The sequence below is a fragment of the Hyperolius riggenbachi genome, chromosome 9, assembly GCF_040937935.1.
Source record: "Hyperolius riggenbachi isolate aHypRig1 chromosome 9, aHypRig1.pri, whole genome shotgun sequence".
Taxonomy (NCBI): Eukaryota; Metazoa; Chordata; class Amphibia; order Anura; family Hyperoliidae; genus Hyperolius; species Hyperolius riggenbachi.
This window is the reverse complement of record NC_090654.1, coordinates 234,309,889-234,332,546: the sequence shown is the minus strand read 5'-3', so window position 1 is coordinate 234,332,546 and position 22,658 is coordinate 234,309,889. Positions and strand designations below refer to the sequence as shown.

The 22,658-nt window shown below is 42.5% G+C and overlaps 1 protein-coding gene and 1 long non-coding RNA gene across 7 annotated transcripts in view; one reads left to right on the top strand and one right to left on the bottom strand.

Annotated features, from left to right (window-relative positions):
- LOC137531941 (uncharacterized) overlaps nucleotides 1-19,741 on the bottom strand; it is a 97,015-nt gene extending 77,274 nt beyond the window's left edge. For 3 of the 5 annotated variants that reach the window (XR_011023806.1, XR_011023809.1, XR_011023807.1), the window contains exons 1-2: nucleotides 19,662-19,727; nucleotides 14,843-14,948 (exon numbers count right to left, since the gene is read on the bottom strand). This is a non-coding gene — a long non-coding RNA (uncharacterized lncRNA). Of the gene's footprint in view, nucleotides 1-14,842; nucleotides 14,949-19,661 lie in introns of all 5 variants that reach the window. The other 2 variants (XR_011023808.1, XR_011023810.1) reach the window with 2 other exon arrangements.
- Nucleotides 1-22,658, top strand: part of MDGA2 (MAM domain containing glycosylphosphatidylinositol anchor 2) — a 1,075,710-nt gene that overhangs the window by 236,008 nt on the left and 817,044 nt on the right. The window lies entirely within an intron of this gene.

The following is a 22,658-nucleotide window of genomic DNA, read 5'->3' as shown; positions in this document are numbered from 1 at the left end:
AGGCAATAGCCGGACCCCCAAATTACATGTCCCCCCCCCCCCCCCCCCCCCCCGCCCTCTCAGTTCATACGAGTCAAGAGGGAATAATATTTAATGCCACTGGGAATTTCAGCGGCTGATGATTCTTGTAGAACCCAGATTTATGTATTTGTCAGATTTTGAGTAAAACTTTTGATTAGTCTGTCCAAAGCTCTGGTTTATGTTGTGTACACACATCCAATCTTAATTGGGCAATTTTACCACCACAACGTAATATGAGAGCTTACCCTACCCAATTTGTTCATAGGAGTTCAACAGATTTTGTATACTATTACATGGAGGAGGTGAAATTGACCAATCAAGATGACATGTCTAAACCAGGCTTGATGGCCAATTCGGATTGGCAGCTGTGTAAACATTTTGTTTCCTTTCATTAAAACACTTTCAAATGCTTTTCTTGTATTGCCCAAACTCATAAAGCATTTGAAAAGTGTTTAAAGTCATTTGTGTATTTGGTTGTGTTTAAAAGCTTGCGAGTACAATATCAAATGTGTGGTTTGGTGAACGCAGCCAACTCCCAGAAGCTGCATGTATTGTCTGTAAAAACATGATCTACCACGCCCATTAAAACGATGGCAAACATTGTGACAGTCCAGGGCCGGATTTCTGCAAAGGCCACAAAGGCCTGGGCCTTGAGTGGCTGCAGCCCCAAGCTGCACCTGGACCAGAAATAGGGGTTGTTACATATGAAAGTTAAAGCTGTGAATGGGGAGCAACCTACTAAAAAGAGACGCTAATGCCCAAGGGAGCTGTTCATGAAAGCAAAGGGCTGCAGCACGTGGATGTTACACATATAAAAGGAGGCTACATTTGGAATGGGACTGGTGCTGCTGCACATGGAAGGGCAGCCCCAGCATATTTATCTGGGGGGAGGGGGGGAGGAAGTATAAATCCAACTTTGTGACAGTTACCTAGAAGGCTTCCATTCATTCCAACCGTTAAAGAGGAACTGCAGTGAAAATAATGTAATGAAAAAATGTGCTTCGTTTTTTTACAATAGTTAGTTATAAATGACTAGTCCTAAGGCCCGTTTAAAAACTGGCGCTAGGCTGTGGTGGCGCCCCCCCCCCCCCTTCGCACTGGTTTCTCTACTGGTGTGCATACATCGCGCTGCGCGTGCACCGGCCACACAAGCGCCGCACGCACCCGCCCCCTTTCGGGACCCGGCCTCCTGCCGCATGTCATTCCCCCAGCTCTCGCCAGTGTCTCTGCATCCCTCCATGCACATGCGCAGACGCAAAAAGCACTGACACACGGACATGGGACGCAGGGACTCTTGCCAATCATTAGGTAGGATTTAGTCAGTGATTGCCCATTGTAAAATCTTTCGTCTCCCTGATTAACATTCTGAAATTTATCACACGGCAACATTTTTTACTGCTGGCAGGTGATCTCTGTGGAAGGAGATGCTGCTTTTTTGGCAGTTTTGAAACAGCTGTTATTTCCCACAATGCAACAAGGCTCCCACAGTGTGATGTCAGTACCTAGGTGCTGACATCACACTGTGGGAGGGGTTTGATCACAATATCAGCCATACAGAGCTCCCTGATAATCTGTCTGAGAAGAGGTAAAGATTTATCATGGGAGTAGTAGTATCAGCTACTGATTGAGATGAAGTTCAATCTTTGGTTACAGTTCCTCTTTAACCACTTCAGCCTTCAGTCGTTTTCACTTTATGCATCCGAGCAATGTTCACCTCCCATTCATTAGCCTATAGCTTTATCACTACTTATCACAATGAACTGATCTATATCTTGTTTTTTTTCCGCCACCAATTAGGCTTCCTTTGGGTGGTACATTTTGCTAAGAGCTACTTTAATGTAAATGCATTTTAACAGGAAGTATTAAAAAAAAACGGAAAAAAATCATTATTTCTCATTTTTTGGCCATTATAGTTTTAAAATAATACATGCCTCCATAATTAAAACCCACGTATTGTATTTGCCGAATAGTCACGTGTATTACACCATTTCAATTATGTCCCTATCACAATGTATGGCGACAATATTTTATTTGGAAATAAAAGTGCATCCAAGAGAAGCGGTCGCTTTTTCTGCCAGGGAAAGGAATCCATGATCGGGCACCATGTCCTGATTCATTGATTCCTGGGCTAACAACCCGCAGGCGGGAACACACGTGCATGCGCGCAATTGGCTGCAGGAGCGCACATGGCCTTGTGGACGTAGCTTCTACGTCCAGACGGCTTAAATGGTTAAAGATATGAAAAAATGAGAAGAAACCATGGGTCTGAAACCTGCGCTTAGTCACAACGAATTCTGGTTCCTTTTTCATCTAGAATTTGCATTTTAGTTCAATTTCCTGATCATATGTGTTCTTACGTCTGGATTTTTTGCTGTGTAATTCAGCATGATTTGGCTACATGGTTTTTTTTTTTAGTTACAAATGCTTTTCTATAGGCAGTTACAGATAGCACCAATTCTCTCCATTATCAGGAGCAATTTAAAGCTGAATGGCCTTGCGACGATCACTCTCTATTTCAAAGCATTTGAAGCAGAAAATTGATGGTAATAAGCAATTTTTAACAGCTATTTACTGTTGACATTTTGTGACGTAGATGAGCTAAGAGTCCTTTTTAAAAATAAAATGGGTATTAACCCATTCGCGTTCCGTCGTTTTTCACGTGAGAAATGTTCACCTCCCATTCATTCGCCTATAACTTTATCACTACTTATCACAATGAACTGATCTATATCTTGTTTTTTCCGCCACCAATTAGGCTTTCTTTGGGGGCTACATTTTGCTAAGAGCCAATTTACTGTAAATGCATTTTAACAGGAAGAATAAGAAAAAAATGGAAAAATTCATTATTTCTCAGTTTTCAGCCATTATAGTTTTAAAATAATACATGCCTCCATAATTAAAACTCACGTATTGTATTTGCCCATATGTCCCATTTATTGCACCGTTAAAATTATGTCCCTATCACAATGTATGGCGACAATATTTTATTTGGAAATAAAGATGCATTTTTTCCATTTTGCATCTATCACTATTTACAAGTTTAAAATAAAAAAATATAGAAATATTTCATCTTTACATTGATATTTAAAAAGTTTAGACCCTTAGGTAAATATTTACATGTTGTTGTTTTTTTTTATTGTAATGTTTTGTTTTTTTTATAGTAAACAATTTATTTGGGTAGTTTTGGGAGGGTGGGAGGTAAACAATAGATTTATAATGTAAATGTGTGTTCATTTTTATTTTTATTTTTCCTTTCAGTTGCAGGATTACTTTTTGGCCACAAGATGGCGGCCATGAGTTTGTTTACATGACGTCACTCTAAGCGTAACACACGCTTAGAGTGACGCATCGGGGAGGGAACAGCCAGAAAAAGCACAGCTTCCGAGAGAAGCTGTCGCTTTTTCAGCGGGGGAGAGGAATCAGTGATCGGGCACCATAGCCCGATACATTGATTCCGTGGCTACCGAATCCGCGGCCGGGAGTTCGCGTGCACGCGCGCGATCGGCCGCGGGAGCGCGCATGGTTCCTGGACGTAGTTTCTACGTCCAGGAACCAAAATAGGTTAATAAGAGCCACTTTATGGCTATGCCCAACCGAACAAGCTTTTCACTCATTTGTTTGAGGCACAGCCTAGTCAGGGACACTTTTAGGTAATTTGGGGCTCCTTACATTTTCATACTGCACTAACTCAGTAAATGTGGGACCTCTATAGAGGTGTACCGAACGGTTCACCGGCGAACGGTTCCAGGCGAACATTGGGGGTTCGCCTGCGGCAGGCGAACTTTTCCGGAAGTTCGATTCGCCCCATAATGCACTATGAAGGTCAAATTTAACCCTCTGCATCACAGTCAGCAGGCACATTGTAGCCATTCAGGCTACAGTAAGCCCTGGAGCCCCACCCCCCCCCTTATATAAGGCAGCCTCCGGCGGCCATTACAGTCACTCGTGTGCCTGCTAGAGAGAGGAAAGGGACAGCTGCTGCAGACTTTTTCTCTTAGGGACAGATTAGTTAGGTTCTAGGCTGCTTTGCTTGTTCCTGACTGATTAATATTGCTTTTAAAGCACTCAGCAACAGCTCTTTTCAGAGCTCAACCTGTACATTTTTTTTTTCTGACACTTTTGTTGCATGCACAGCCTTGCTAATTGATAGTGTGTGCCACTGCCAGCAGCCCAGCACATTCAGTGACTGACTGCCTGTGTGTGTGACAGGGAGCTGCACATTGTACTACCCAGTACTGCATATACCCCAGTACCTGTTGTGTTTACTTAACCCACCTCATCACTGCATATACCTAGCTTTGTGTTGAGTGAACCCAGCTCACTGCATCTAACTACCTGTTGTGTTGAGTGTGAACCCACCTGGCCACCTCACTGCATCTAACTACCTGTTGTGTTGAGTGAGAACCCACCTCACTGCATCTTAAGTACCTTTACTGTATACTGTTCAGTGAACCCAGCTCACTGCATCTAACTACCCAGTACCTGTTGTGTTTACTTAACCCACATCATCATTGCATATACCTAGCGTTGTGTTGAGTGAACCCAGCTCACTGCATCTAACTACCTGTTGTGTTGAGTGTGAACCCACCTGGCCACCTCACTGCATCTAACTACCTGTTGTGTTGAGTGAGAACCCACCTCACTGCATCTTAAGTACCTTTACTGTTGAGTGAACCCAGCTCACTGCATCTAACTACCCAGTACCTGTTGTGTTTACTTAACCCACCTCATCACTGCATATACCTAGCCTTGTGTTGAGTGAACCCAGCTCACTGCATCTAATTACCTGTTGTGTTGAGTGTGAACCCACCTGGCCACCTCACTGCATCTAACTACCTGTTGTGTTGAGTGAGAACCCACCTCACTGCATCTTAAGTACCTTTACTGTTGAGTGAACCCAGCTCACTGCATCTAACCACCCAGTACCTGTTGTGTTTACTTAACCCACCTCATCACTGCATATACCTAGCCTTGTGTTGAGTGAACCCAGCTCACTGCATCTAATTACCTGTTGTGTTGAGTGTGAACCCACCTGGCCACCTCACTGCATCTAACTACCTGTTGTGTTGAGTGAGAACCCACCTCACTGCAGTTATGCTTGAATTAGTTGCTATATTTTTATTCTCTCCCTACATCCTGGCAGACCGGGTCGGTGCTGCCATTAAGGAAAAGGGGGCAATTGACCCAGGGCCCCCAACTGCTGCTGGCCCCCAGCATTACCAGACCCCCCCAGGTGGTCTCCCCCCAATGACTCCCTAGTCCCCAGGGCCCCTGCACCATATGAGTCTGCACTGTAATAGTTTACCTGTCCCTAGGCTGCTCTGTCCATCTTCCATCTTCATCCACACTGCCTGCCTATTCTCCATGACCCGGTGCAGGTTATTTACACATAGAATGCGCTGCACGGAAAAGTCAGTCAGCGGTGCTGAAGATGAAGCATGGATGGAGCAACGCGCCGGTACAGGTGAGTTATTATAATTCAGCGACGCACCGTGCAGGGGAGCAGTCGGGGGAGACCACCTAGGAGGAGGGGGAGTGGTAGCTGTCTCGTGTTCCCTGTGAGGATGACTTTGCTGTAGTTTACCATTGCCCAATGGCTCCAATGCTGCGTAACCCGGTCCTGCTGGCAGATTCAAGCTTATTTACCTCACGGCTAACCAGAGGCTTTTGTCATGATCAGTTATGGGAAAGGAGGGTGCTTGTTATTGTCTGAGGACAGGTTTTGTGAGGAATTAGCGGCAAAGGGTGACTCCTCTGCCATTAGAGCAAATGGTGCATTTTGTGGCTCTGTTGGGAATCCAGTGAGTAAAAAGATTGGCATCAATAACTTTAACATTAGGCTGTCATCTCTTAAGGAAATCATTGGGCTGTGAATTTAAATTAGCATTTGGCTGATAAAATACAGCAATGCGCGATCCTTAATGTGGACAAAAGCAGATTTATTATGTCTGAGCCACAATACAGTGCTTCATAATTCATTCAAATCATTGGCACCTGTGAAGCGGGAGAAATGTTTTATGAGGTAAAATTGTGCTTTGATTAATTATTGGAGCTTATCGTGATTTTTTTCTTTATTTCATTGTAATGTATTGTAGTAAAGTTAATGCAAAAAATATTTTGTTTTAATAGGAATTGCGGTTGAAATGCATCTGTCAGGCTGCATGCTGGGAAGTCTCTATGGCCCTGATTTACTAAGCTTGGGGAGCGGTGGATAACCAGTGTGATCCATCAAACCTCAAATGGAGTTATTACATAGTGTCTGCTATCGGGTGGTAAATGTTTGCAACCCTCCTCTCAAATTACCACTCTGTAATTGGTAGAACAAGGAAGTTGTGCCTGTCCTCAATTGCTGTTTTACTGTCATTTAATTAAATAGCTGTTCTAGTCTTTAGCTCTTGTCATATTGGATTGACTGCAGTAGTGATGTCTATTGTACTGCTCAGTGCTTGTGATGGCATTCCATCCTAGAATATAGGAGGCAAACTATCCTACCTCCACCCCAACCCCTCCCAATTCCATTCAAATAGCAATACAAACTCTTAAAATGCTCCTTGACACCTCAGCCATTGATCAGGCAGGCGCATCAGTTCGGCTGAGCAGCCGGGAGCATTGTTTCCCCACTTACGCTGCCCACCACGTGACATCACTGTGATGCCACTCTGTTGGCCCTCCGCCCCCAGCTCATAGCAACAGAACATGTAACTAGTGTAAAAACTGCAATCCGGCTCCTGACGAAGTGGTCACAGGACCACACGTGAAGTGCTGTCCTCCACTCTGCACCTTTACTTGTTTCTGAAGCTACACAGTATTAATCCCTAACCCGGGCATAATATATGGACATTCTCTAATCTTTCATCATCACCCACCATCAATGTAGTTTTATTGTCATTGTGGATTATCATGTATTGGTCACAGTACAAAATTATTTAGCACAGTAACACTTTATGGTGGCACTATTGTTATAATTTCTTTACAATTTACCCACTTCGACCCGGGTCAGTTTCCTCAACATGGACTGATCCATGGTTGAGGGTTGTGCAGGTACCAGACATTATTATTTTTAAGTGAGAAGCGTTTGTGGTATTATTCTCGCCACCAGCACTTTGGTTGAACCTCACTGGGGGACATTGCTGCATTGTGCATTTTAAGAGTTTTTAATTGCTGTTACAATTGTGTATGTTGACTACAAATACAGGATCTTCTCAAAAAATTAGCATATTGTGATAAAGTTCATTATTTTCTGTAATGTACTGATAAACATTAGACTTTCATATATTTTAGATTCAAATACACACAACTGAAGTAGTTCAAGCCTTTTATTGTTTTAATATTGATGATTTTGGCATACAGATCATGAAAACCCACATTTCCTATCTCAAAAAATTAGCATATTTCATCCGACCAATAAAAGAAAAGTGTTTTAAAAACAATAAAAGTCAACCTTCAAATAATTATGTTCAGTTATGCACTCAATACTTGGTCGGGAATCCTTTTGCAGAAATGACTGCTTCAATGTGGCGTGGCATGGAGGCAATCAGCCTGTGGCACTGCTCAGGTGTTATGGAGGCCCAGGATGCTTCGATAGCGGCCTTAAGCTCATCCAGAGTGTTGGGTCTTGCATCTCTCAACTTTCTCTTCACAATATCCCACAGATTCTCTATGGGGTTCAGGTCAGGAGAGTTGGCAGGCCAATTGAGCACAGTAATACCATGGTCAGTAAACCATTTACCAGTGGTTTTGGCACTGTGAGCAGGTGCCAGGTCATGCTGAGAAATGAAATCTTCATCTCCATAAAGCTTTTCAGCGGATGGAAGCATGAAACCACTTTTGAACCAGAAACCGTGGCAGAAGCGCCTGACCTGGGCTACAGAGAAGCAGCACTGGACTGTTGCTCAGTGGTCCAAAGTACTTTTTTCGTATGAAAGCAACTTTTACATGTCATTCGGAAATCAAGGTGCCAGAGTCTGGAGGAAGACTGGGGAGAGGGAAATGCCAAAATGCCTGAAGTCCAGTGTCAAGTACCCACAGTCAGTGATGGTCTGGGATGCCATTTCAGCTGCTGGTGTTTGTCCACTGTGTTTTATCAAGGGCAGGGTCAATGCAGCTAGCTATCAGGAGATTTTGGAGCACTTCATGCTTCCATCTGCTGAAAAGCTTTATGTAGATGATTTCATTTTTCAGCACGACCTGGCACCTGCTCACAGTGCCAAAACCACTGGTAAATGGTTTACTGACCATGGTATTAATGTGCTCAATTGGCCTGCCAACTCTCCTGACCTGAACCCCATAGAGAATCTGTGGGATATTGTGAAGAGAAAGTTGAGAGACGCAAGACCCAACACTCTGGATGAGCTTAAGGCCGCTATCGAAGCATCCTGGGCCTCCATAACACCTGAGCAGTGCCACAGGCTGATTGCCTCCATGCCACGCCGCATTGAAGCAGTCATTTCTGCAAAAGGATTCCCGACCAAGTATTGAGTGCATAACTGAACATAATTATTTGAAGGCTTACTTTTTTTGTTTTAAAAACACTTTTATTTTATTAGTCGGATGAAATATGCTAATTTTTTGAGATAGGAAATGTGGGTTTTCATGAGCTGTATGCCAAAATCATCAATATTAAAACAATAAAAGGCTTGAACTACTTCAGCTGTGTGTATTTGAATCTAAAATATATGAAAGTCTAATGTTTATCAGTACATTACAGATAATAATGAACTTTATTACAATATGCTAATTTTTTTAGAAGATCCTGTACATTTTATTTTTCATATATTGATGGTGCAGCCATTTTTGTAAGAACATCTTTGTTTTCCTGAGATTCGAACTAGTAACTAGCCTGCAGACTATCGACACGTCTTTTACAGCCTTGGCCCTGCAATGTTGCCCCAAAGATAACGGTGCCAATCCTTGCCGGGTGACTTGCCTCATTCATGTGTACAAGACTTGGCACCCATTAGGCCTGAGGGACCTGCATACAATATGGCTGCATAGCCAATAATAAACTTACTGGAAGGAATAATGCAAAGTGGTGCCCAAAAAAGATCCAAAATCTCAGACGGTATTGACCATGGATAAACATTCAAAACAACATAAAACAAAAATAAAAACACTGAACAAAGATAGCTACCGATAATTGATCATAAATTTGCAGTCTTGCTCACTAGAATGAACTCTAGTGAGCAAGATAAAGGGCACCCCCAGTCATGTAAAAAAACAAAACCCAAACCCTGGTTTGGCTCAATTTTAAACCGAAGTCTAGCTGTCAGATTGGGCTGGAGAGACTGAATCCTAACCCTTTACAAGGGCATAACTAAAGGGGAGCAGCCCCTGCAGGGTGGCTCAGAGCTGTGAAGGGCTCCAACTTTCTATTCTCCCTCCAATAAAGGGTCCAGCCTCCAGATCAGGTGCTGTTATGGCCACAATTGTTATGACTGGTGAGAGCATGGTGGCCACACTTCTTATATGACCTCAGGCAAATGGCACCCCAGGCTGTTTTTACAGTGGGTGGGGGTAGGAGAAGGGGTACAAACAATTGGAAAAGTTTTACTTTCGAAAGTAAAGAAAGGTCTGATTTTTACCTAGCTGGGTTTAAAAAAGCTTTGTTTACTACTGTGGATCCAGCACTAAAAGGGTGAAAAAAAGCACAAATTTGGTAGGGAGGTTTGACCGGATTTGCTAGCATTTCTTTCACTTTCTAGGTTAGTGTATATTTGCATGTTTCACAGACTAATGACTAATGTTGGGCAGGGCATGCTATTTCCAGCCGTATATTTCCTAGCTCTTGTATAGTAATTTTTGGTGGGGCATTCTATTTCCAGCGGTCCTAGCTCCCACAGACTAATGTTAGGTGGGACATTCTATTTCCAGTGGTCCTAGCTCTTAGATACAAAATTTTGGCGCTGGAATTTATTTGTGGCAGTCCTAGCTCCTATAGGCTTTTAGATAGGGAATTCTATTTCCAGTGGTTCTAGATCTTATATGGCAATTTTTGGCGGTGCATTCCATTTCCAGTACACCTAGCTCCTATAGGCTAATATTAGGTGGGGCATACTATTTCCGTCGGTCCTAGCTAGCTTCTATAGACTAATTCTAGGGTGAACATGTTATTTCCAATGGTCCTAGTGCCTATAGACTAGGTTAGGTGGGACATTGTTTCCAGTGGTTATTTTTCTGAATGCCTATGTTAGGTGGGGCATTCAATGTAAGACTTATGGCAGTGATCTGCCTTCTGTGGATCTATGACATTCAGCACTGTAGGCTGCCGTTGCCTAATTATGTAAAATTATGTTAATATGGAAATGGGGAACTTCTCTCTGGAAATGATCTAGAGTCACATGAGTGCCAGGTCTAACGTTGCTTTAGGGAGTCTGGTGGGGAAAAGGGCTGTATCAAATTGCAATTAAAGTACCATGGGTTTTATAGTAATCCAATTTGAGAATATTTCCTCCAATTTCCAATTAGAAATCTTATAGGGATTGTCAGCCACAAAATAAAATGCCATTTACCCACTGCTCTATATTTAATATGCAGCCTGAAGCCTTCAATCACCCATACACTAACTTGAATTCCCGCTGATAAACAGCAGATTCAATCACTGTAACCAATATGCTGTGAAATAGATAATGCAAATGCTGATCGATCGACTGATTGCCATCCGACATAGATCGATTCAGTCGATCGGTCCCCGCAGAAAATTTTGCTCAATTGCCAGCGGGTCAGGAGCGCATCGCTAGCACGAGTTCGATTCAGCTGTGACCGACTCAGCATAGCGGCAGCAATATCACCTGTCCCGCGAGTTCCCGGCATCCGTCCAGTCACACTTCCTCCAGCTGGCCTTCTTCTTCATACCCTCTTCACTTCCTGTCGCGTCCTGTGACAAGCCGTAGTAGAGCGCCATCTACTATTTTAACTTCCGCTTGCCACAGGATGAGACAGGAAGTGAAGAGGACATGGAGGATGGCAAAAGAATAAGAATGTTAATGAATGGATCCAAGGGACTAGCGCCGGCGGACAGGTGATGTTGTTGCTGCTAGCCGGGGGAGCCGGAATGACCTGGTGGTGGGAAGGCAGGCGACAGGGACGGCTTCGCAGGTTTTGACTCGTTTTCATGCTGAAATCGCTTTAATCTGTGTGCAGTGTATGGCAGCCAATAGATCCCACTATGATCAGATTAGATAAGAGAAGCGATCTATCTGTTGGTCGATCTGGTGGCAATCCACCAGTGTATGACTACTTTTTACCTGCATTTCAAGCTCTCCAATCTATTCAGAAATGTTTCTACTGTAATAAATCTTATCTCAGTCAGCCTGGCTCTATCTTTGCCCATTTCCAACAAGAAGGAAGCTTGTCCTCAGCCCTCTCATGTTCCTGCTCCTCACTGATTGGCTGAGCACAGTTCAGTGAGCTGCTGAAATCTGACCTATGCTTGTACTCACATGTGTTTACGCAGCAAGCTAGCTACCTATGACAGTACCGTTTCTAGGAGAAAGAAAAAGTAAGGGAGGAAATGACATCAGGATTGGCTTCAGTCAGAGGAAATCAAGATGGAAATTTTCAGGAACAGAATTTCTATTCTGTATCTACTTATGTGCTTTTTTTCCTTGGGATAGTATGGCTGACCCTGCTACTTTAAAATATCTAAAAAAGAAAGCCCCCCTGCACCTTTATAGAATGGAATGGAAACTAGGGAGAGATTATTTATGTTTGAAGTAAGGGAGACATTTTAAAACCCCTCAACCTATTTCTCTGGATGAAATAAAGCACACTGGTTCTCTCCGGCTTGTGTTAATAACATTGTCAGCAGACAACACCATAAATCATAATATAAAAATGGGAACTCAGTGATAATTTGTAATATGTTGCAGTTTTCAATGACAAAGAGTGCAGGCTATACTATTATTTAAAGTAAAAATAAAAGCGAGTTAGAGAGAGCAGACATGATGGCAGAAACACGGCGCTCCACACTCGGGGGTGTTACTACCGGGAGGCAAGGGGAAAATCTGCATTAAGGTGACGCCCTCTAGGCACAAAATCAGGAGATTTCGTGCCTCGCCTGCTGGCCTTTCAACCGCATGCTGCTTCTCTCTGTACTCATTCTTTATTTTTGCTTATTGCAACATTTATTTTACTAATTTATTAGTGGTAAATGTGGTATGTAGGTAAAACTTAAAAAAATTAGACTATCGTGCAAAAGTTGATTTAACTCAGTAATTCAACTTAAAATGGATCCGAGATGAACGTTTACTCATTGCATAATTGTGTTCCTTTCCTATTGTTTATAGGGCATTCATTAAGCCAAATACTTTTTTGTTTTAATGCTCCCTATAAACTAAACAAGCCTCACCCACAGCTTTTCAGAGAGCCTTGACATTTTCAGACAGTAGCAAGGGCTCATGGGAGCTCAGTCTGGGCAAGAGGAGGGGGAGGTATTACTAGCCAGAAATTGCAGAGGGGAGGAGGAGGAGGGGGATTAGGTTTTTTTCACAGGCTGAGTGCTGAAGATGCAGATAAGCTTGCCTGTGTGTAATGTTTACAAACAACATGGCTGCTGTCATTGTATCACAGGAAGAAATAATAATATTCTATTGAAGCTGTTTCAGCTAGATTTGTGGTGTAAACTATCTAAACTTTAGATATAAGATATATAGTTACTTGTTCTAGTTCATTTTTCATCTTGGATCCACTTTAAAGAGGAACTCCAGTGAAAATAATGTAATAAAAAATTGCATAATTTTTACAATTATGTATAAATGATTTAGTCAGTGTTTGCCCATTGTAAAATATTTCCTTTCCCTGATTTACATTCTGACATTTATCACATGGTGACATTTTTACTGCTGGCAGATGATGTCAGTGGAAAGAGATGCTGTTTGCTTTTTTGGCAGTTGGAAACAGCTGTTCTTTCCCACAATGCAACAAGGCTCCCACAGTGTGATGTCAGAACTATGGTCCTGACATCACACCGTGGGAGGGGTTTCACCACAATATCAGCCATACAGAGCCCCCTGATGATCGGTGTGATTGGGTTGAAGTTCAAATCTTGGTTATGGCTTCTCTTTAAAAAGGTGATACTAATATATGAATTAGGCTCATTACATGCAAAGCAAGGTATTTCAAGCCTTTATTTTTTATTATTTTGATGATTATGACTTACAGCTTATGAAAAACCCCACATTAAAATCTCAGACCATTAGGCTGTTGTGAAAATGTCAGGGGCGTTGCTAGGATCCTAGGAGATCTGGGGCACTTTTGGGCACTCCAGCCAAAAAATGGGTGGGGCCACACACCAGAATGTGGGTGTGGTCATGGGCAGAGTCAAATTTACCTGAACTTAACAGCAGTCTAAGTAGGCCTGCCCAGCAAAATATTGGATGATGCCCCCTCTCCATTAATACAAGAAATAAATAAATGCAGCATATCCCATAAATAAGCAGTGCCACTTAAACATAACTAGGCAGAGTCACTTGGCAGGCTGGTCTGGCTTTCTGGTGGGTGGGCTGGCTTGCTGACAGGTTGTCTGGCAGTCCCCCAATAGCGTTCCCTGACATTCTAATGCCCCCCCCCCTTGCTCCCACTGCCCTCCCATTGAGGTACCACAACTCCCAGCATGCCCCCATAGAATAGCCTCAGCTCCCTGCATACACCCATAAAGGCACCACAGCACCCAGCATGGCATCACAACCCCCAACATGCCCCCATAGAGGCACGACAGCAACCAGCATACCCCCCATTGCTCCCAGTATGCCCACCATTGAGGCCCCAAAGCTCACAGCATACCCCCGTAGAGGCTACACAGCTCTGCCTCTGCATGGGAGACATCCGGGCACCCCAGAATAGATCCGTGGCACGTACCACTGATGTTTGGGACTAGCAACGCCCCTGGAAAATGTTCAGTATTCCATGCTTTAAGTGTCAGACTCTCATCAGCTAATTGTTTCAAAACCGCAAATTGCAAAGGGTTCCTATTGTATATATTAGTTTCACCTTTTAAGTTGAATTACTGAAATAAATGGTCTTTTGCCCAATATTCAAATTTTTGGAGTTTCATCCGTATAGTTTGGTACAAATTGGTAAAACCTTCAGTTTTTAAAAATTTCAAGGGGTCTACCAGACCCCTTTAGCAGGTTACAAATACCCCAATATTGCCTGTAAGCAGTAATTGACAGTGTGAGTGCCAACATCTGTTTTTGGCTGGACAATGTACTGGTGGTTAAAAGGAACCAGAAGTGAGGAACATGTGGCTGTTATTTTTTATATTTTAAACAATAGCAGTTGCCTGGCAGCCCCGCTGAGCTTTCTGATCAGTAGAGTCTGAATCACACACCTGAAACTAGCATGCGCCTACTCTTGTCAGATGTTTGGCTGAAACCTCGAATCTGCATGCTTGATATGTAGAGATGTACAGAGGCGCCAGTAGGTTAAAACACACTAAAAACGTTTAAACCATTCAGGATGCGGTGGTGGACCAGCCAACCCAAAACAGACACAAGTACTGTTGATTAAAGTAATACACAATTTATTTGCATACTCCTAGAACAAGTTGCAACGCGTTTCGCAGGCAAAATCCCGCTTCCTCAGGCAATAAACAGGAGTGGTACACATCACGGATTCAGATCTACACTTGGCACCTCTGTGTCATGCTTGTTCAGTCTATAGCTAAAAGTATTGGAGGCAGTGGATCAGCCAGACTGCCAGGCAATGTGGATTGTTTAAAGGGATACAAACATGTCAGCCTCCATATGTCACTCATGCCTGCTTCCCTTTAGACACTATGTTGGTTGTAAGAGACCAGTGTTTAAATCTTGTATGGAGCCAGTACCTTTTTCAGGAAGGAATCCTTGGGCAACACTCCTTATTGGTACAGTGGCAATATTGAAACTCGTGGCATCACGCAGTACTCCAAGCAGAGTAACTGTTAGCTTGCTCTAGATTGAGATGGAAAGGCGATTTTAAATTATAGCTAATTCCAAAATGACTTCTGCAGTACCCACTCATGTTTAGGGCAAATGTACAATCAAAGTGGATACTTGATGTCCCTGAAAGCTAAAATCACCACCAGAACCGCTGGAACGCAATGATGTGTCGGCTAGTTAATTGTACAAAGCCACAATAATCCAACCTGCATACAGACTGTTTCAGACTGGCTGGTCCTCATCAGTGCATTGCATAGATTAATGTGGCTCAAAGTGATGATTTGCATATTTAGCCGTGATGCATTGTGGGGCACCTAATATACTCACTCCAACCTGAATAATAGCAAATACCTTCTGTTTTAAGAAGGCCGATTTCTGTTATGTATAAAAACACCCACTAACAATGTGATGGGCTAAAAGCTTGTTTTTTTTTTTATATGTATATATGCATGGAAGGAGGTGCTGCTTGCTTGGCAGTTGGCAACAGCCGTTCCCCTTCCACAACGTAGGGAGGTTCACAGACAGGAAACTGTCATGGCCATGGCCCTGACATCACAATGTGGCGGTGGTTTCCCCACCATATCCGCCACATAGAAGTCTCTGATGATCTATTTGAGAAAAATTAAGATTTATTTTGTTAAAAACTGAATTAAAGTTCCTCTTTAACTGTCCCAAACTCATTTTTGTCATAGGTTTTCTAAAGGACATAAGACTAAGTGGACAGTGATGACAATCCCTGTTGGAGAATTATTCTGTAGACTTAAATCTCTTCTCCTAACATTGGCTTTCAGGTTGCGGGAAAAGTACATTTTCTGTATAGCAATATCTAAAGCAAAAAGCTACCCCCAAGCACCTGCCATTTACTGCGCCTTGTGGTTGGCTCATGCCTTCCCCCTGGAGAACGCATTACATTCATTTAGGTAGTCTAAGTTACATTTGCGGTTAGTGTAGCGAAGGTAGCCTCTGTCCAGTCTCATTATAGAGGAGGCAAACTAATAAGATTAACTAGAAACCAATTGGAGAAGCCATGCAGAACGGATCCTTATAGACTTACCACTGCCTTTAGGAAAATTAAGAAAAAGGCAAACTTAACATAATAGGATGTGGTTTGGCTGCTGCTGTATTTTATTTAAACAAAGAGCGTCATCGATATGTTATAAATGGTGTATGGAATTAATTTGATGCTTGGTTGACGTTAGAAGCATTTAGTAGGAAAACCGGTTGCTCATAGCTACTATTGGGAATCCTTCCAGTGTTCCTACCAGGCAGGCAGGGGCGTATCTGGGTAATATAGAGCCTATGGCAAACACTGAAATTGCTCCCCCCTTTCCCCAGTCAGAGCCCCCTTCCTCTCTAACAACAACATCCTTTTCTATGTATATGCGTTATGGTTGCCTGAGTTTTTTGGCTTGGGATATTGCTGAAGTTACTTTTTGGGAAATCTCTCTTCTTATTCCCTATCTGTCTTCTTTTCTAACACTAAGGCTGGTTTCACAGTGGGACGTTAAAGTCCCACGTTACAGCAGCCAGTAACGCAGCCTAACTCACAGCAAGGATAAATCAATGGGCTGTTCACAGTGCCCACGTTGCGTTACATGGTAACGCAGCACGTTTAAACAAAGTGCTGCATGAGTCGAATCATCCGGATCCTCACAATTAAAGATTTGGTTCACAATGGATGTCTGTCTGGAAGAAACATGAACATACAGAATGTACAGTGCAGGGAAAGTACTGTCCTGCTAGTCATTTCACCCAGCCTGCTTCCCTAGTAAAATGATTCAAATGATTCGGTTCAAAGATCCGGATCTTTTCAATGATCCGATTCAAATGATCCGAATCCTTAAAAAGATCTGGACTTCCTATCACTAACCTGGAGTGGCTGCTTTGAGAGCTGCATAACGCGGCTCAATCTGACCTCCAACTTCAACACCACCAACACCACCATGCATTGCGTTAGGGACACATTGGCCTTAATACACTAAGCTTTATCAAACACTTTATCAAACGTTTGATAATTTACCTCATGGGTAAAATCTAATTTTGAATTCAATAAGGTGTTATAGATATATTGAACGTTTTATCAATAAAGCATTCGATAAATATATAACACCTTATTGAATTCAAAATTAGATTTTACCCATGAGGTAAATTATCAAACGTTTGATAAAGTGTTTGATAAAGCTTAGTGAATTGAGGCCATTATGCGACCATAACGTCCCCTAAAACGCAACGTCTTGGTGGGTAAGTAGCCTTAGTCAAGTGAGCCCTACATACAGAAATTAAGTAGCCATGTTCCCCAGATAGCGGCCTTACAGAAACTAATTATTTAGAGGGTAATGATTGTGTATTTTTTCATTGTATTGTCAGGGTAAGGATAGTAAAACAGCACAGTGTATTGGTCATACTTTAAATGCTGGTAAAGGACAACTGAAGTGAGAGGGGTATGGAGGCTGTCATATTTATTTTTGTTCAGGTAATATTAGTTGCCTGACTGCGCTGCTGATCCTCTGCCTCTAATACTTTTAGCCACAGCCCCTAAACAAGCATGCAGCAAATCAGGCGTTTCTGATATTGTCAGATCTGACAAGATTAGCTGCATGCTTGTTTCTGGTGTGATTCAGACACTACTGCAGCCAAATAGATCAGCAGGGTTGCCTGGCAACAGTATATAGCAGCTTTCATATACTGTACCTGTCGGTTCAGTTGTCCCTTAAACTCCACCTCCGCTGTTTAAAGGACACCTGAATTGAAAGGTATATGGGGGATGCTGTATTTATTTCCTTTTAAAGGATACCCGAGGTGACATGAGACATGAGATAGACATGTGTATGTACAGTGCCTAGCACACACATAACTATGCTGTGTTCCTTTTTTTCTTTCTCTGCCTGAAAGAGTTAAATATCAGGTATGTAAGTGGCTGACTCAGTCCTGACTCAGACAGGAAGTGACTACAGTGTGACCCTGCAAGCGTGTTTGGTGGGTGATCCAGACATTACTGATGCAAAAAAAGTTTTTATTTTACTTATTTATTGTATTTATAAAGTGCCAACATATTATGCAGCACTGACCAACATATTATGCAGCGCTGAAAGATCTGATAAAAGGTTAGCAGGATTCCTAGGCAACTGGTATTGTTTGAAAGGAAATAAATATGGTAGCCTTGATATCCCTCTCACTTCAAGTGTTCTTTAAGAGTGGTTGTTCCAGCTTGAGATAGATCATGTTTTTTATACCTTTTGTAAACTACAGACAGTTCCCTACTTACAAACAACATGAATCGCAATGTTTTAGAGATACAAAGTAAGTTGTGTTTATGTAAAAAATATATTATGCTATATTTTATTACATATTTTGTTAAATGTTGCAGTATTGTCAGTGGCGTAGCTAAGAAGCTGTGGGCCCCGTGCAAGTTTTTTACATTGGGGTCCACAAGCACTCTATACATAACAATTGAAACGGCGCACCAAAACCAATCAAGGACCACCTCCGTGTCAGAGGTGCAAGAAGGGGAGGGGAAACAGTGTGTTAATCATCACTTCTATTCAAAGCATCTATAGAAAGGCCCCGATACGGTCGCAACTCGCAACCTCTGCACCCTCTATTGCTACGCCCCTGAGTATTGTATAAACTGTTATAAGTAGTTTAAAACCCTTTTAAAGCAGCCAAAAACAGTTTTCCCTATATGTCCAAAACCAGAGTTGTCTGAAATGTGGTTAAATACATTTTACAATTTACTTTCACTGTGTTTAACACAGCACTGAACTTACAAGCAAATTCAACGTACAAACAATCTCCCAGAATGCAATCTGTTGGGGGGGGGGGTGTACCTGTAATTTTTTTGTCTTTCCAGATTTGCCGTTACAATTTACAAACACGGTCATATTGTAACACACAAGTTACTTTCTTTGCATGAGCAATTGCTATGTAGCATGTTAACTGGAGATACACTGTAGGTAGTATGTGAACGTGCCCATGTAATTGTATGGGGTTGATAGAGGTGGCAGTTCTGCAGGCTGAGTGGGTTAGCGAATCACTGGGATTGGCAGGTTTTACGAACTCCCTGGGAACACCAGCTTGCAGGTTTGACGGTTGATTCTCCTATCAGGTTTACGGTAAACCGCACCTCAGCAAATTCTTCCAGTGCTAAAGGGTAGTGCATTCATATGCAGCAATGTGCATAGGTAGAACACACCCTAAGGAGTGTTCCTTCTCTTTGAGGTAGTCTGAAAAGTCTTGACTTGCAAAGTGAGCCCTCCTATCCTGAGCCATACACTAACATGTGTGCGCTATTGTGCTAGTGTCACAGCTATGAGTATGGTCTCTATGGAAGGATGTCTACTGTTATGTGGCCTCACTGTTCAAAAATATACATGCATAGATTTTTATCCCACTATAAAGTTCCTCTACAGACAGTGAGCATTACAGCTTGATTTTTGAAAGTATAGAATCTCCTTCATTAGTTGATATTGAATCAATCATGTTAAGTTACCTGGTTAAACATCCAGACACAGAATACTTTCTGTATCCCAGACTGCCATTGCTATAGGCTGCAGTCTTCTCATGGAGTTTCAGTCTGTGCCTGCCTTCTTGCAGTCTGAATAGCAGAATGATGCTGTCCAGGCAGCAGCAACCACACCCACAGAGCCTAAACTTCTGGGTCAGATTTTTTTGTTAGGGGTGTTTTTATTTTTTTACTTTCATTTCACAAATATAATTGCTGCCTACCTAGTTTTCATTGGTGTAATCCGTTGCTGGCAGGAATCGCTGTTATAATAACGGCTCCATATGTGTTTACATTGTTGCCTGGCAACCAGAGTCATCTGCTATCAGCTGCTGGGAGAATCAGCCAGAATCAGCCCCTTCTACACCATACGATTCTTTGTCCGATTCAATTCAATTTGATTTGATTCATTGATTAGATTCGATCCGACCTGTCCAATTCATGATTCGATTCAATTCAATTCAAATTGAATCGAATCATGAATCAGACATGTCAGATTGAATCTAATCGAATCAATTAATCGAATTGAATCAAATCGGACAAAGAATCGTATGGTGTAGATGGGGCTGATTCTGGCTGATCCTCCCAGCAGCTGATAGCAGATGGCTCTCTGCACAGACAGGGAGTCTGATTGCCAGGCAACAATGTAAACACATACAGAGCCATTGTTATAACAGCTGTAACAGCAATTCCTGCCAGCAATGGATTACACCAATGAAAACTGGGTAGGCAGCAGTTATATTTGTGAAATGAAAGTAAAAAAAAAAAAAAACACCCCTAACAAATGGTTCAGCCTCACAGTCCCTCATCCGTCACTGTTTACATTACATGTTGTATTGATGAAACCTTTTTTATTTTTTTCCACATTCGCAAAAGAGGTCCTTTCAGTGCGTACATTTAAAAAAGTCGCGGTCAAATTTAGGCGCGATTTACCTGGAAAAGAAAAATATCGTAATGTAGAAATATCGATACTTTAACGGTATTTGTAATGTAAAATTGATAATTCTGATTATTATTATTAGAGGTGTAAATCAGATGTGAGATGAAAACGAAAAATATAATAACGTTAAATATCGTAATGTAATTCAACAACACAGCTTAACCCAACCCTACTCTCACACAGAACCCTCCCTTGGTGGTGCCTAACCTTAACCACCCCCCCTGGTGGTGCCTATCCCTAACCCCCCATGGTGGTACCTAACCCTACTCTGACACAGAACCCTCCCTGTACCTATCCCTAACCCCTAGACCCCCTAGTGGTGCCTAACCCTAACCACCCCCTGGTGATGCCTAACCTTAAAACTCCCCTGGTGGTGCCTAACCTTAACCATCCCCCAGGTGGTGCCTAACCCTAACCACTTCCCTAGTGGTGCCTAGCCCTAACCACCCCCCTGGTGGTGTCTAACCCTAAATTATCGTAAATACTTCATATATTGTCGTAAATAGAAATGTCAAATATCGTTATTATATCTGTACAGTGAATGTTATATTTTCGTAATTACAAAATTATATGTATTTGGACAGAATTTGCTTACATTCCATCATTAAACATGTTCATTTACCGTTATTACACCAAAAGACTTTTTAAGTTATCGTTATGACTGATGTTTTTCTTTATTTAGCATTATGATATTCGTTCTGATATATTATCATAAACTTTAAATTACCGATATTACCGATTCCACAACAAAATTAGGAATATTACCGAGTTTACGTTATCGATTTACGTAAAATATCGATTTTAGGCACTTGCGCCCAAACATATGCAAAATTGAGTGTAAATTTACGAAAACGATAATTAACATTAGAAATATAGCTGCGCCCAAATCTATTAGCGCTATTTTTAGCTGATCCGCTTTCAGTCAGTGCTGACATGCCTGCAAAGGCTAAAAAAAAAAGTTAGCTCACAGGATAGCCAGATGTCTATAATACAAAGATGAAGTGATATGCAGCTGTAAGCAAACTGCATGAAAGGCATATAAACTGTTATTTAAGTTGCATATTTAATAACTTGAAGTGAACATGGACTATTGCACAGGACACAAAGAAAACAGAGAGACCTGCACCCCGTGTGTCTAATTCCCTCCTCATTGTCAAGAAATCACAAGTGTAATTTGATCTCTCAGCCTTGTCAGCACATAAATTCGTCTTGGCAGACACAGTTAATATGTGAACACAGGATGTTAACCCTTTGACTGCTTCCATGAAAGCAGGAAGTAGAAACTCTGCAGATTTTTTTTCTTTAAAGGTTATTATGCTGTTGCTTATCTTTTAGAGCAGAGAGGAAGTTCTCACTTCAGGTCTGCTTTAAAGGGAACCTGAGGTGGGTTTTTAACCTCCCTACGACCACTCCACGCCAATGAGCGTGGCCACGGCGACAGCCACAGGACCGCCTAATGCCAATTGGCTTCAAGTCCTGGGGCCAGCCACTGCAGGAGAACATGTGCAGGCTGCACGCACATCTTCTGCTTACGGGGTGGAGCTCCGCCCTGCCTTCAGTCTCCGAGCAGCGATCGGCTGTTAGAAGGCAAAACTGCCGTCTTTCTGCTAAGTACAGCGCTGTGATCTGTAGCGGGTATGGGGTAATCACTAGTGTGATGTGTTGTGCGGCCTTGCAGCTTGGCCTTAAAGCTGCAGTGGCCAATTAAACAGAAAATAGCCTGGTCTTTAGGGGGGTTTAGCACTGTGGTCCTGAAGTGGTTAAAAACAAAATATACATATCTGGGGCTTCCTCCAGCCCCCTCCGGCCTGATCGCTCCCACGCCATCATCTTCCAACTCCACGTTCGTTTGTACTTGGCCCCGTAAAGTCCTCCGATCGCAGAACTGATGGCTGCGTGCACGCTCCCGCCGCCATTATGTTGCCGGGGGGTGTTTCGAAATGCTCCCATTGGGAGCGAGACGGGGAGCGCGCCTGGCTGGACTGCGCCTGTGATGACTGGTCCCAACTGGAGAATTTCCCGGGGCTAGTTGCGGGTGAGGGAAGAGGCAACTGAGGATGATGAGAGAGCGATAAGGTCAGAGGGGGCTGGAGAAAGCCCCGGGAATGTATAAGTTTTTAAAGTGGCCCCATCTCACGTTACACTTTGAGTTCCAAAAAAGATAAAGGGAAGAAAAACAAAACCGTTTTTTGTGTGGAATCCTGGGAGAGATCCGTAAACCATGCTGCATGTTACATTTTCTTAAGTCTGAGCTCCATTAATTTTCATAGTTCCAGAAGGA